Source organism: Phyllobates terribilis, unplaced genomic scaffold (assembly GCF_046119375.1).
Source record: "Phyllobates terribilis strain yellow unplaced genomic scaffold, ASM4611937v1 Scaffold_7__3_contigs__length_470593459, whole genome shotgun sequence".
Lineage (NCBI taxonomy): Eukaryota > Metazoa > Chordata > Amphibia > Anura > Dendrobatidae > Phyllobates > Phyllobates terribilis.
The window spans coordinates 211264025-211271545 of record NW_027362767.1 but is presented as its reverse complement, the minus strand read 5'-3'; positions in this window follow the sequence as shown (position 1 = coordinate 211271545).

Below are 7521 nucleotides of genomic sequence, written 5' to 3'. Positions count from 1 at the left end.
CCTGGGTTCTTGCATTATAGACTTCAGTTTATTACTTTTGTACTATATTCTGTGTACATCTAGTAAATTGTTCTTGGGTTTAAATCTTTGCTTTTTATGTCATGTGTGTATAGTAAAATTCATAATTTAGTGCAACCTGGAAATGAGTAAAACACATGTCAACAAAGAAATACAGTTCTTGAATGAGTTCTGGCTTCGAGGATTCAGTATATGATGATTAACGTATGTATGATTTCATTATAATATACTCAGTCTGTTTGTTTACCCTGATTCATGACCTAATTGGTATAATTTACCATTTGCGATGATGCAATTTGATGTAATCTATTCCAAAGCATCCATGGCTATATGTAATCTTGGCAGCGCTGCAGTGACATAACATGACATACACTATACTACGCAATTTCAGTAATTGTTTATTAAAATGTGCATGCATATTTGTTCTTCGTTTTGGATAAATCTTTAGGATTCATGTAGTATCAAGGACAGGAAGTAAGGGAGGAAACCACAGATGAATATAATGCTCATTCAAGTCTGCACCGACCAGACTGAGTACACCAGCTCAGGATAATGTATAAATCTGTGTGACGTGATGTAAAATGTTATATAAAGCAGTTATAAACATGGGGGTTTTAAAATCGTATAGGGGCTCATGCACATGGCTGTATTAAAGCTCTGTGTTGTATGTATATAATGGGGTACTCATCAACAAAATGTACTTGACCCCCCTGTGCCTCAAATATTTAACAAAAGCGCATTCAGATTTTTACTCCTGGATTCAATTGCCACAAAGCTATTACAAAGATGTAAGGGGAGAATCCAATGTCTTATGTGGAGATCTGCAGATTGATCCCACCAGGATCGAATTTGAATCGAATTTCCTGAATTTCCCAGTTTCGTGCGAATTCGAACACTTTGACATTTGATCCGGGGTTCACAAAAAAATTTAATTTGCCCTGCAACATTTCTTACACTGCTAAAGCATGAAAAGTGCGAGCTTACGTCTTTTTGCATGGAAGTGTGGGCTACCCCATAATGTCTTGCAGCTATGACATTTTGCAGTTTATCATACCTTGTACAGTGGTGGTCAGTACCCGGACCATCACAGATTTGTGGTTCCGAGTGGAGCACAGTTTGTATGACAGAGTTGTTTTCCATGTTTAGTGTCTTGTGCTATCTCTCACTCCTATAGTGTGTAAGCTCTTATGGTCAGCAGGGTCCTCTCTCTCCTATAGAGTGTAAGCTCTTATGGTCAGCGGGGTCCTCTCTCTCTCTCCTGTAGAGTGTAAGCTCTTATGGTCAGCAGGGTCCTCTCTCTCCTGTAGAGTGTAAGCTCTTATGGTCAGCAGGGTCCTCTCTCTCCTGTAGAGTGTAAGCTCTTATGGTCAGCGGAGTCCTCTCTCTCTCTCCTGTAGAGTGTAAGCTCTTATGGTCAGCAGGGTCCTCTCTCTCCTATAGAGTGTAAGCTCTTATGGTCAGCGGGGTCCTCTCTCTCTCTCCTGTAGAGTGTAAGCTCTTATGGTCAGCAGGGTCCTCTCTCTCTCCTATAGTGTGTAAGCTTTTATGGTCAACAGGGTCCTCTCTCTCTCCTATAGTGTGTAAGCTCTTATGGTCAGCAGGGTCCTCTCTCTCACTCCTATAGTGTGTAAGCTCTTATGGTCAATGGGGTCCTCTATTTATCTATCTACAACCCCTGGCAAAAATGATGGAGTCACCGGGCTCAGAGGATGTTTAATGTTTAATGTTGTTGAAAAAAAGCAGATCACAAGACATGGCACAAAACTAAAGTCATTTCCAATGGCAACTTTAGGGCTTTAAGAAACACTAAAAGAAATCAAGAAAAAAAATGTGGTACTCAGTAAGGGTATTTTTTTTCAGAACAAGCAGAGGGAAAAAATTATGGAATCGCTCAATTCTGAGGAAAAAAATATGGAATCATGAAAAACAAACACACAAAAGAACACTCCAATACATCACTAGTATTTTGTTGCACCACCTCTGGCTTTAATAACAGCTTGCAGTCTCTGAGGCATGAACTTAATGAGTGACAAACAGTACTCTTCATCAATCTGGCTTCAACTTTCTTTGATTGCTGTTGCCAGATCAGCTTTGCAGGTTGGAACCTTGTCATGGACCATTTTCTTCAACTTCCACCAAAGATTTTCAATTGGATTGAGATCCGGACTATTTGCAGGCCATGACATTGACCTTACGTGTCTTCTTTCAAGGAATGTTTTCATCATTTTTGCTCTATGGCAGGATGCATTATCATCTTGAAAAATGATGTCATCATCCCCAAACATCCTTTCAATTGATGGGATAAGAAAACTGTCCAAAATATCGATGTAAACTTGGGCATTTATTGAAGATGTAATGACAGCCATCTCCCCAGTGCCTTTACCTGACATGCAGCCCCATATCAATGACTGTGGAAATTTGCATGTTCTCTTCATGCAGTCATCTTTATAAATTTCATTGGAACAGCACCAAACAAAAGTTCCAGCATCATCACCTTGCCCAATGCAGATTCGCGATTCATCACTGAATATGACTTTCATCCAGTCATCCACAGTCCATGAATGCTTTTCCTTAGCCCATTATAACCTTGTTTTTTTCTGTTTAGGTGTTAATGATGGCTTTTGTTTAGCTTTTCTGTATGTAAATCCCATTTCCTTTAGGTGGTTTCTTACAGTTCGGTCACAGACATTGACTCCAGTTTCCTCCCATTCGTTCCTCATTTGTTTTGTTGTGCATTTCCTGTTTTGGAGACATATCGCTTTAAGTTTCCGGTCTTGACGCTTTGATGTCTTCCTTGGTCTACCAGTATGTTTGCCTTTAACAAGCTTCTCATTTTGTTTGTATTTGGTCCAGATTTTAGACACAGCTGACTGTGAACAACCAACATCTTTTGCAACATTGCGTGATGCTTTACCTTCTTTTAAGAGTTTGATAATCCTCTCCTTTGTTTCAATTGACATCTCTCATGTTGGAGCCATGATTCATGTCAGTCCACTTGATGCATCAGCTCTCCAAGGTGTGATCACTCCTTTTTAGATGCAGACTAACGAGCAGATCTAATTTGAAGCAGGTGTTAGTGTTGGAAATGAAAATTTACAGGGTGATTCCATAATTTTTCCTTTTTTCCTTAATGTTTTTTTTTTCCTCAGAATTGAGTGATTCCATAATTTTTTCCCTCTGCTTGGTCTGAAAAAAATTACTCTTACACAGTACCACATTTTTTTCCTTGATTTCTTTTAGTGTTTTTTAAAGCCCTAAAGTTGCCATTTGAAATGACTTTAGTTTTGTGCCATGTCTGTGATCTGCTTTTTTTCAACAACATTAAGCAACTGAATGAACATCCTCCGAGCCCGGTGATTCCATCATTTTTGCCAGGGGTTGTATATATCCATCTGTTATCTATCTCTCTATCTATCTACTGTATCTATTTGTCTCTTCTTTAGAGTGTAAGCTCTTATGGTCAGCGGGGACCTCTCTCTCCTATAGAGTGTAAGCTCTTATGGTCAGTGGGTTCTCTCTCTCTCCTGTAGAGTGTAAGCTCTTATGGTCAGCGGGGTCCTTTCTCTCCTGTAGAGTATAAGCTCTTATGGTCAGCAAGGTCCTCTCTCTCTCTCACGTAGAGTGTAAGCTCTTATGGTCAGCGGGGTCCTTTCTCTCTCTCCTGTAGAGTGTAAGCTCTTATGGTCAGCAGTGTCCTCTCTCACCTGTACAGTGTAAGCTCTTATGGTCAGTGGGGTCCTCTTTCTCTCTTCTGTAGAGTGTAAGCTCTTATGGTCAGTGAGGTCCTTTCTCTCGCTGCTGTAGAGTATAAGCTCTTATGGTCAGTGGTGTCCTCTCTCTCCTGTAGAGTGTAAGCTCTTATGGTCAGCAGGGTCCTCTCTCTCCTGTAGAGTGTAAGCTCTTATGGTCAGCGGGGTCCTCTCTCTCTCTCCTGTAGAGTGTAAGCTCTTATGGTCAGCAGGGTCCTCTCTCTCTCCTATAGAGTGTAAGCTCTTATGGTCAGCGGGGTCCTCTCTCTCCCTCCTGTAGAGTGTAAGCTCTTATGGTCAGCAGGGTCCTCTCTCTCTCCTATAGTGTGTAAGCTTTTATGGTCAACAGGGTCCTCTCTCTCTCCTATAGTGTGTAAGCTCTTATGGTCAGCAGGGTCCTCTCTCTCACTCCTATAGTGTGTAAGCTCTTATGGTCAATGGGGTACTCTATTTATTTATCTACAACCCCTGGCAAAAATGATGGAGTCACCGGGCTCAGAGGATGTTTAATGTTTAATGTTGTTGAAAAAAAGCAGATCACAGACATGGCACAAAACTAAAGTCATTTCAAATGGCAACTTTAGGGCTTTAAGAAACACTAAAAGAAATCAAGAAAAAAAATGTGGTACTCAGTAAGGGTATTTTTTTTCAGAACAAGTAGAGGGAAAAAATTATGGAATCGCTCAATTCTGAGGAAAAAAATATGGAATCATGAAAAACAAACACACAAAAGAACACTCCAATACATCACTAGTATTTTGTTGCACCACCTCTGGCTTTAATAACAGCTTGCAGTCTCTGAGGCATGGACTTAATGAGTGACAAACAGTACTCTTCATCAATCTGGCTTCAACTTTCTTTGATTGCTGTTGCCAGATCAGCTTTGCAGGTTGGAACCTTGTCATGGACCATTTTCTTCAACTTCCACCAAAGATTTTCAATTGGATTGAGATCCGGACTATTTGCAGGCCATGACATTGACCTTATGTGTCTTCTTTCAAGGAATGTTTTCATCATTTTTGCTCTATGGCAGGATGCATTATCATCTTGAAAAATGATGTCATCATCCCCAAACATCCTTTCAATTGATGGGATAAGAAAACTGTCCAAAATATCAATGTAAACTTGGGCATTTATTGAAGCTGTAATGACAGCCATCTCCCCAGTGCCTTTACCTGACATGCAGCCCCATATCATCAATGACTGTGGAAATTTGCATGTTCTCTTCATGCAGTCATCTTTATAAATTTCATTGGAACGGCACCAAACAAAAGTTCCAGCATCATCACCTTGCCCAATGCAGATTCACGATTTATCACTGAATATGACTTTCATCCAGTCATCCACAGTCCATGAATGCTTTTCCTTAGCCCATTATAACCTTGTTTTTTTCTGTTTAGGTGTTAATGATGGCTTTTGTTTAGCTTTTCTGTATGTAAATCCCATTTCCTTTAGGTGGTTTCTTACAGTTTGGTCACAGACATTGACTCCAGTTTCCTCCCATTCGTTCCTCATTAGTTTTGTTGTGCATTTCCTGTTTTGGAGACATATCGCTTTAAGTTTCCGGTCTTGACGCTTTGATGTCTTCCTTGATCTACCAGTATGTTTGCCTTTAACAAGCTTCCCATTTTGTTTGTATTTGGTCCAGATTTTAGACACAGCTGACTGTAAACAACCAACAGCTTTTGCAACATTGCGTGATGCTTTACCTTCTTTTAAGAGTTTGATAATCCTCTCCTTTGTTTCAATTGAAATCTCTCATGTTGGAGCCATGATTCATGTCAGTCCACTTGATGCAACTGCTCTCCAAGGTGTGATCACTCCTTTATAGATGCAGACTAACGAGCAGATCTAATTTGAAGCAGGTGTTAGTGTTGGAAATGAAAATTTACAGGGTGATTCCATAATTTTTCCTTAATTTTTTTTTTTCCTCAGAATTGAGTGATTCCATAATTTTTTCCCTCTGCTTGGTCTGAAAAAAATTACTCTTACTCAGTACCACATTTTTTTTCTTGATTTCTTTTAGTGTTTCTTAAAGCCCTAAAGTTGCCATTTGAAATGACTTTAGTTTTGTGCCATGTCTGTGATCTGCTTTTTTTCAACAACATTAAGCAACTGAATGAACATCCTCCGAGCCCGGTGATTCCATCATTTTTGCCAGGGGTTGTATATATCCATCTGTCATCTATCTCTCTATTTATCTACTGTATCTATTTGTCTCTTCTTTAGAGTGTAAGCTCTTATGGTCAGCGGGGACCTCTCTCTCCTATAGAGTGTAAGCTCTTATGGTCAGTGGGTTCTCTCTCTCTCCTGTAGAGTGTAAGCTCTTATGGTCAGCGGGGTCCTTTCTCTCCTGTAGAGTGTAAGCTCTTATGGTCAGCAAGGTCCTCTCTCTCTCTCTCACGTAGAGTGTAAGCTCTTATGGTCAGCGGGGTCCTTTCTCTCTCTCCTGTAGAGTGTAAGCTCTTATGGTCAGCAGTGTCCTCTCTCACCTGTACAGTGTAAGCTCTTATGGTCAGTGGGGTCCTCTTTCTCTCTTCTGTAGAGTGTAAGCTCTTATGGTCAGTGAGGTCCTTTCTCTCGCTGCTGTAGAGTATAAGCTCTTATGGTCAGTGCTGTCCTCTCTCTCCTGTAGAGTGTAAGCTCTTATGGTCAGTGGGGTCCTCTATCTCTCTCCTGTAGAGTGTAAGCTCTTATGGTCAGCAGTGTCCTCTCTCACCTGTAGAGTGTAAGCTCTTATGGTCTTCAGGGTCCTCTCTCTCTACTCTAGAGTGTAAGCTCTTATGGTTAGCGGGGTCCTCTCTCTTGTAGAGTGTAAGCTCTTTTGTTTAGCAGGGTCCTCTCTCTCTCATTGTACAGTATAAGCTCTTGTGTTTAGCGGGGTCTTTTCTCTCCTCTCTTCTCCCACACGTGTTCTCTGAGCAATTACAGGCTTATCAGTATTGACAAATGCACATATATTTGTAGTAGATCAAATTGTTGGGGGAAAATTCTGCAAAACTGTCGAATTCAAATTTCAAAAGATCTACTCATCTCTAGTCTCATGGAAGTTTTATACTGTTATTCCCCTATGACCATTCCAGTGCCCAGTGCTGCTGGCCAGTAAATTTTTTCTTCTTGTATTAGGGTTGTCATGGCACTCTAATGAAGTCCTCAACCCAGGTCATCTAAACCCAACGCAGGTGACAGGGTACCACCTGAGTATTCAGGTAGTTGGAATTTTACAGCTATGCTTTTCTGGAGTTCCACTGTTACAAGTCTGCTATGTTGAAGGAAAAGACAATTCATGGTTTGGGTTGTGCTAACAAAAAAGGAAAATACTTGATCCAATAATATAAAGAAACAGTTTTTATTCTACAATGTGTTTCCATGCCAGATTGGTGTCTTTCTCAAGTGTAAAAAACAGTTTGTTTTTACACTTGAGAAAGACTCCAGTCTGGTAAGGAAATGCGTTGTGGAATTAAAAAAACATTTTTATATTACTGGATCAAGGATCTTCATTTCGGTTGGTGCAGCCCAAACCATGAATTGTCTTTTCATTGAAGGCCAGGAAAGCATAACTGTAAAATTCCAACTACTTCCTGTGAACTACAGGATGACGTCACCCTCCTGCAATAACTACTTGCAGCTCTCAGACTGCTTCCAACTCTGCCCTTTTTACCTCTCTGTTTGTTGCTGTATGCAGCAGAAGGTATCATTTCTGCTTTATAAATGGGCAGTAAAAAAGCATCTACTTTATCGATATCTATGGTTT